We start from the raw sequence: 8,691 nt of genomic DNA, 5'->3' as shown, positions 1-8,691 counted from the left end.
TGGACCCGCAGACAGCGATGACTCCCCACCTGTCCGTCAGGACGGGCCAGGTGACTGACGGTCACAAGCAGCTCCCCAAGCTCAGCCACTCAAATCCGTGCAGGTTTGTATCTTGGTCCCACTACGTGCTCCCTGCCGGGTAGGGGGCAGGGGCTCGCCGGGGCCCCATCCCCCATGAGCATTTGGGAGACTTTAGAGCTCTGTTCCAGAAGCAGAAAATATTGCTCCCACTGACACTGGTCAGCCAGAACCGATGACGGGCCACGAAGCCCCAGAAGGCAGGAGGCCCGTGAGTACTGGGCCCCAGGAGCTGGGACAATGGAGGCACACTCGGAGATCAGGGCCCCCTTGTGCCCAGGAGAAAGCAATTTAAAAAGGATAAAAGTAGGTTGCCTAAGGTGTCACACCTGGTTCTTGGGAAGCAGGGAGGGTTGGTCCCAAGGAGGACAGGTGTGGTGGGTGTGGCTGTCCAGGCCTGAGCTCCTGCCCAGGACAACAGTATGAGAGCTTTGCCTTGCTGTGTCAGAAGGCTGGAATCTGGCTCTGGACACTTGGCTTGCTAGCCTGGAGGCCCTGGAGTCCCTGGGGAGGCCGTGCTGTTGGTGATGTAGGCCCTGGACCAGGGCCTCGTGGCCTCTGCCTGAGCCCCGGCTCTGCCCAGCGCCGGGGGGGGGGGGGTCTTTTCACCTCCCCCAGCCTCCATTTTGTCCCCTGAGTCAGATGTCCTGTGCCACCTATGTGCCCCTACAGCCAGACCTGCGAATGGTGGGCCAGGCTCAGGCTCCTGGAGGTTGGTCCCTTCTCCTGGGTTTGGCTAACCGAAGGTCCATGGCTGGCGGAGCCCTAGTGCCTACTTCTGCTGGCTCCCAGCTCTGAGTTCTACAACCAGGGCTCCTGCCGGCCCCCCCCCACCCTTCCTCGGCCCCTCAGCTCCAGCCCTTCCCCGCAGGCTGTGCAAGGCCCCAGCCCCCTGCATGTGGCCTCCTCACTAATGTCCCGGGAAGCTCTTTGGAGCAGGACTGTTTCCCACCAGGAAGCGGACGGATACGGGGGACTTGTGATGCTACTCATGGGGTCTGGGAGCTGAGAGACAGGGCCCGTGCCTGTGACCATTCACACAAGCATCCCCTGAGGGCTCCCTGGGGCCAGCTGCCAGTTTACGTCCTGGGGAATCCCTTAGGTCTTGGAGTTCTCATTGTGGGACAGAGACAGACCATACACCGTAACAAGTGAAACAGAAGTTCTGTTAGACGGTGAAGGTCATTCTCCGAAGTGATGTCACCAAGAACCATGGGCAGTGAAGGAAAAAAGTCCGGGCACTAACATTTTCCATATGGCCAAAGGTGGGAAAAAAACCCAATACCCGTCAACTGACAGTTAAAGAAAGCAAGGGTGTTCTACCGCAGAGTGGGACGTTATTCAGCAGTAACGCGGGGTGAGGCCGGTTTGGCTACCATGTAGACAAGCCCGGTAGATGTCACATGGCACCAGATAAGCCAGCGTCTGCCGAATGACGGGCAAACCCACAGAAGGAAGCTTTGTGGCTGTGCGGCGTGGGGAGCACGGTGCTGTCATGGGGTTGGGGGTTCCCCCACTGCGATGAGACCGATCGGGAATGAGCAGAGGTGATGACTGCAGAACCCTGAATTTACCCCCAAACCTCTGAATTCGATGCTTTTAAATTGTGAATTTGATGGTATATGAGTTATAGATTTTTTTTAAAGATTTTATTTATTTATTTGACAGAGAGAGATCACAAGTAGGCAGAGAGGCAGGCAGAGAGAGAGGAAGGGAAGCAGGCTCCCTGCTGAGCAGAGAGCCCTACGTGGGACTCGATCCCAGGACCCTGAGATCATGACCTGAGCCGAAGGCAGCGGCTGAACCCACTGAGCCACCCAGGCGCCCCTAGATTTTTTTTTTAACCTAAAAGAAAACGGAACGCAGCCTCATCTGCCTGCCTCCAGACAGGGCGCGTCAGAAGCATCTGGGGGCGTCCGCGGGTGGTGTGGGCAGCACCTGCCCCCGGTGCCGGTGCTGGGCTCTCGTCTGAGCTCTGCACGTACCGGCAGGAGACCCTGGGCCAAGCCGGCCTTGGCTTTCTCACCTGGCAAACGGGGAGGGTGGCAGGAGCCCCACTCACACCAGAGCCCCAGAGCCCTCCCCCAGCCCCTCACACCCCTCCCCCTGCGCTGGATTCCCCCCAACCCAGGGCTTCCCTGGGGACTTGGAGGGACGGTTCGCAGGGCTCGAGACCACCCGCTCCATTGCGGGATGTGCTCATCACCCCAAAGTAAAGCCCTGGGTCCCTTAGCTGTAGCTCTGCGCTGGCCTCCTTCTCCTCCAGGGCCCTGGCAACCAGCAACCTGCCTGTTTCCACAGTTTCCTGTCCTGGTTACACCGCAGAAATGGACCGTGCCCACGCGACCTTTGACTCTCTGTGGCTGGAGGCGGCCAGTGAGGGGGAGAGTACACATGCGTGTCCTCATGGTTGCATAAGTTGTCTTCTAGAAGATTCTAACCGAACTCCTAGATGCCTGCGTGCCTCTTGATTTGCAGGACGTTGTCATCATCAGGCTGGACTGATTTTATTTATACTTTGAAAATCCATGAATTCAGCAGCCCAGTCAAGAGCCAGAGGATGAAAAGCAGCTCCCAGCGGCTTCTGTGCCCCCCACCCTCCCCACTGCCCCCTCCCCCTGTCGGTGGACCCAGGGCGCTATAGCACAGAGCAGGGGCATGAGAAGGAAGGGGCCGGCTCGCACCAGGCAGGAGGGAGCCTCAGCCTCACCCCGGAGACACACCTGGATGGCTCTCGAGGCAACAAGGAGTAGAGGGAGGACAGCTTTGTCCATTGGGACAGTTCTGGAGCTGGGGTCCAGGGCTTGAAGGAAGCCCAGACCCTGGCCCCGGGCCTTTCCCGGTCCAAGCCCTGTGGTGACTCAGGCCCCCGGGGTGTTTCTGCATGCCTTGAGGATGTCCTGCAAGGCTCGTGACTCTCTATCCTCCGTCAGCAGAGTGGCTGTCCTCGGAGTCAGGCTGAGTCACCCACCAGCAGGGTGCAAATGCCCGGGGGCGCCGGCGAAGGCCTTCTGCAGGCGCCAGTCCCGGTCTCCTTCAGGAGCTGCTGAAGGACATGGACGGGAACCCTCTGCGCCTGGAGGGTGCCAGATGGCACTCGGGGTCCCTGGGCCAGCAGCAGCTCCCTCCTTGCCCCTCCAGGCCCCCTCCGGGGGACGTTGGCACCAGACGTGCCCCTGAGGCCGGGCAGCACCAACGTGGTGCCGCCGTGCGGGGTGGGAGGCTGTTCCCTCCTCCGGCCCCTGCCACCCACCACCCTGCTTCCCGTCTCCAGATTTGCCCCGTCTGGGTATCTCAGGTTCGTGGAATGCACCAAGGTGTGGTCCTTGGGATGTGGCTTCTGTCGCTTCCCAGGAGGCCTTCCAGGTTCCTGCACACACTCTGTGGGTCAGTGCGCCCCCTCAAAGTGAGCTGCACAGGGTGTAATTCAGTCATGATGAAAGGCACAAGTTCACTGCAGGTTTTTTTGTTTTTGTTTTTGTTTTAATTTATTTGTGAGAGTCGGGCAGCAGGATTGAGCAGCAGAGGCAGAGGGAGACTCTCCAGCAGATTCCCTGTTGAGCAGGGAGCCAGATGCGGGGCTTGATCCCAGGACCCTGGGATCACAGTCCAGAGCTGACACCGGATGCCTCATCGACTGAGCCCCCTAATGCCCCAGTTCAGTGCGTTTCGACAACTGTATGAAGCCAAGTGTTCAGCACCACCCCGGTCAGCCCGGGACGCTTCCATCACCCCCAGAGGGCCCCGCTCTTTTCCCACAGGTGCTCCCACCCCTGAGCATCGAGCTGGTTTCTGACACCAGCACCAGGAGCCACGGAGCCTCCCAGCCACCAGCCAGCCGGGAAGCTGCCCTCCGCGGGGACCTTTGTGTCACCGCTCAGCGGCTGGTCCACACGGCTGCTGGCCAAGACCTCTGTCCAGTCCTTCTGGTTGCTGAGAAGTCATCCTGCGATTTGTTTCTTCTTTGCTGCTAAGGGACGTTGGGTCCCAGCTCTTGGCCATCAGCTCTCCCAATCATTTCCCTCTCAGGACTTATTGGGAGTACCTCAGGCCTGGGATTGCTAGGTTGTCAGGGAAGTTTACGTTTTGAATTACAAAACTACCGATTTTCTCTGCCTGGGGGAGGCAGGTGTTGGGTTGAAGGTGACCCAGAGTCTCCTTGGAAGCCCTCACGCTGTTACCCTCCCCCTGTTTAGACAGTTCAAGAGGCAAATTCCCATCCCACCCTCCCAGCGCTTAGAGACAATACTGGCTCCAGGGGCAGAGTTTGGGCGGGGGCGGTTCCTTCGCTTAAACAAAGTCTGAAGGCCTCGGGGGCGCCTGGGTGGCTCAGTTGGTTAAGTGGCTGCCTTCGGCTCAGTTCTTGATTTCAGGGTCCTGGGATCGAGCGGTCCTGCTCAGCGGAGAGCCTGTTTCTCTCTCTCTGCCTGCCTCTCTGCTTACTTGTGCTATCTCTCTGTCAATTAAATAAATAAAACCTTAAAAAAAAAAAAAAAGTCTGAAGGCCTGAACGCCAGCCTGTGCTCTGAGAAGCTTTGCCTAAATGCCCCTGGAGGAAGACAAAGACCCTTCCAGAATGAGCTCAGGGGCTGACCCGGAGCTTGGGCCCCAGGGGCAGGGAGGGGCCCTGTCCTTTTGGAGGAAAGAAGCTGGCTCTGGTACATTGTTCTTCTAATTCTCTCCGGGACCAGCCCAGCTTCCAGGGAGGTAGCTAAGTGCTGCCCCCCACCCACCCACCGTGCGCAGGGGGAGGGGAAGGGGTCAGGGCCAGAGCAGGGGTCTTCGCAGTTTCCAGGCCCACCTCCCTGCCCGCAGGCTTCAGTCCCATCTGACAAGCAGACCCACCCCAGCTGTTGTGGTCACGGTGATGGGCAGGAACTGAGTGGAGCTCGTGGGGCTTTGCTTGGACCCGCCAGCGCTGTTGGGGAGAATGACCCACAGCTGGTAAGGAAGGGCGGTGGCCTGCCATTTCATCGTCGTGTCCCGCAGGGTCCTTGACCAGGCCCATCCAAGGATGGCTTTCAAATTCAAGGCGAGGTGGGCCCACGGCTTCCATGAAGCCAGGTGGAAACATGGCTCCACAGGCCACCCAGACCCCCAGCTCCTCCTCTCTGCAGCCGCAGCTCTAAACCAGCCGCCTCGAGAAATGGGGGACGCTGTTAGGTTTAGTCTAGAATGTATAAAGAACCACAGCTCCAACCTGATTAGAAACTGGCCAAAGGCCCGAGCAGGCGTCTCTCCCGGGAAGACAGAGGCCCCACGCACATGGGAAGACGCTTGGTGTCACCAGTCACCAGGGAGACGCAAATCAACGCCACGCGAGAAGCCGCTTCACACCCACTCGCCTATTTTTTAAAAAATCAGAGAATCACAAGTGTTGGTGGGGACGTGGAGAACCTGGAACCCTCTTGCCCTGCTGGTGAGAAAGCAAACTGGGGCAGCCGCTCTGGAAGACAGCACGGAGCTCCCTAACCGGTTAAAAATAGGGCTCCCTGGGGCGCCTGGGTGGCTCAGTGGGTTAAGCCGCTGCCTTCGGCTCAGGTCATGATCTCAGGGTCCTGGGATCGAGCCCCGCGTCAGGCTCTCTGCTCAGCAGGGAGCCTGCTTCCTCCTCTCTCTCTGCCTGCCTCTCTGCCTGCTTGTGATCTCTCTCTGTCAAATAAATAAATAAAATCTTTTTTTTTTTTTTAAATTTTATTTATTTATTTGTCAGAGAGAGAGAGGGAGAGAGAGCAAGCACAGGCAGACAGAATGGCAGGCAGAGGCAGAGGGAGAAGCAGGCTCCCTGATGAGCAAGGAGCCCGATGTGGGACTCGATCCCAGGACGCTGGGATCATGACCCGAGCCGAAGGCAGCTGCCCAACCAACTGAGCCACCCAGGCGTCCCAAAATAAATAAAATCTTAAAAAAAAAAAAATAGGGCTCCCTTATGAGCCAACAATCCCACACCTGGGGGTACGCCGCCGGGAGTGGAAAGCAGGATCCAGGACATTTGCACACCTGTGTCCGTAGCAGCGTTGTTCACAGCAGCTAAAGTGTGGAAGGGACCTCAGGGTCCATCAGTGCACAAGTGGACAGTCAAAACGTGGTCCATCCCTACAATGGACTACCGCTCAGCCTCAGGAGGAAGGGACTTCGGACCCCGGCCTCCGCATGGATGAAGCTTGGGGACTCGACGCTGAGGGCAATGAGCTGGTCATCATCAGATGCTGTGTGATCCCACCTACCCGGGGGCCCCAGAGCCCTCGGGCTCCTAGAGACGGAGCGGATGGTGGGCACCAGGGGCCGGGCGGGGTCCATGTTTACTGGGGACAGAGCGTCAGTTTGGGAAGATGAGAAAGTTCTGAAGGTGGACCCCAGCGGCAGCTGACAATGGTGTGAATGTGCTTAATACCCCCCCGAACTGTCCACTTAAATCGTAAGCTAAGATGGCAGTTTTCAAGTTATGTTTATTTTACCGTAATAAAAAAGGAAGAAAAAAAACTCAAGAGGAGGGCTCGGTTTGGCCCCTTCCATGTAAGTTTGCCAGTCCTTGTGGGAGGGGTTCTGCGCATTCTGGGTTTCTGTTACCCATTGATTGAAGGCTCTGGGTCTGCGATACTATCTCCGTGCAAACTTGTCGGTTTCTGTGATGCAGAAAGATCATCTCAGGTTAAACGTTCGTCCTGGAGAACAATGAACAGTTCCGTATCTGACCAGCCAATCTACTCTGCTTCACATCTCTGCAAATAACTGATTCCTCAAATTCCACTCAGCAACTGTCTCTCTCTCTCTCTCTCTCTCTCTTTTTTTTTTTTTTTTTTGCTTTTAAGTGGACTTCACACCCAGTGTGGTACTCAAACTCACAACATTGAGATCAAGAGTCACATGCTCCATCAAATGAGCCAGCCGGGCCCCCTGCCCCCCACCCAGCAACCATCTCTACCATCCTGTGGTTTCCTTGTTAATGAATTCAATAAACTTCCAGCCCTTGCTTTTTCCATATTTTTAACTTTCTGGAAGTTTGATATATTTTTTAAAGATTTTATTTATTTATTTGACAGAGAGACATGGGGAAACGGAGACACAAGCAGAAGCAGGCTTCCCCCCAAAGCCCGACGTGGGGCTGATCTCAGAACCTTGGGATCGTGACCTGAGCCGAAGGCAGACACTTAACGACCGAGCCACCCAGGCGCCCTGAAAGTTTGACATCTTTGAAGTCATGGTGACCCAAGAATGTGGACTTTGTCTGTCTGAAGACTCACAAACCACCCTCCACCCCGGCGTCTGTGACAGACATTACTGAACGATCACAGGCCCCGACCCCCACTCCTAGCTCTGGCCTTAAGGCTCTGGGGAGGCAGCACCAGGCCCTTTGAAATGACACCAGTTTGTCATGCCTGTTGTAGAAGGTGGCGGTGGCCTTGGAGCCCAGTGTGGGTGGGTACCTGGGGTGGGGTTTTGCATGTTGAGTGAGGTGGGTCTTAAAGTTCATTCAACCTCCTTTCCAAGTGTCCTTACTGCTTTGCCAGGCCATGGGCAGGACGCTGAGGGTAAGAGATGGATGGCACTCAGTCCTTGCCTTGGGGACCCAGGAGGACAAGGAGCACGTGGGTTCAGTGGAACCGGGATGCCTGGCTTCGGTCTGAGAGCGGCCACTTAGCCGTGTGACCTTGGGTGGGCGCCTACGCTTCTCTGGTCCTCAGCTTTTACTCCCGTGAAGTGCGAACAGAGACCATAACCTACTCCCTAGGGTCAACGTGGGCGTGAGAGCCCCTCCCTATACGAGTGCCACCGAGCCACGGTGCACACAGCCTGTTTGGGGTCGCGGTACACGTGCCCTGCTTGCCCCCGGGAACGAGGAACAGGGAGTTAGCAGGACGCCGTGGAGGCGCAGGGCTCGGTTTCTGTGGGCCTCTGCTCACGAGGCCTTTGTCACCGCTTGATACGTAGTCTGTTTTATACGCGCTTCTGTTTAAAGACATCTTACTTAAAACATGTTGTTGGTTCAGTAACATCCCACGGACAGCCGCCGGAGCTCCCTGACGCATTTGCTCCGCCACAGCCTCCCTGTGCTCAGGAACACGGACAGCCCTCCCTCGTGCCCCTTAGGGGGCTGTATTCAACAGCGAAGTCACCCCCAAAGGCACAAAAATGCAAACTGTGTGGCACCTAATGGCCCAGAAGGTCGCTTAGAGTTGTAAGCCGAAATAGGGTGGAGGGTCCTGTCGCTGAGCCTGCCCCCAGCTGGGAATGTGCCCCCAGGGGCCCATGCTGCGGAGTGACTGGGAGGTTACGGAACAGCTCCCGGCTGAGCACACAGATTACCAGATGGGAATAATGAGGATAAAAGCATTGACCATGAGACAGAGCAGGACATGGGGCAGGAACTGGGTGTACCCAGTTTTTTGGGGGGATGGAGGGGGGCTCTCCTCCTCTGGGGCCCAGTGACGTCTTCCAAATGCAAATCCCACCTCCACCCACCCACTCCTAACTCCACCGACCTTCCTGGAGTTGAGATTTGAAGATCCCCTTCCCAGTTGGGCGGGGCTCCTGTCCCAGGCACCAGCTCCCTCCAGCACCCCTGCCTCCACAGCCACCCCCACCCTACCAGCCAGCCCGCGCTGCGCACTT

This window comes from Lutra lutra, chromosome 12 (genome assembly GCF_902655055.1).
Source record: "Lutra lutra chromosome 12, mLutLut1.2, whole genome shotgun sequence".
NCBI classification, from domain to species: domain Eukaryota; kingdom Metazoa; phylum Chordata; class Mammalia; order Carnivora; family Mustelidae; genus Lutra; species Lutra lutra.
The sequence above is the reverse complement of the archived record's forward strand: the minus strand, read 5'-3'. Positions refer to the sequence as shown.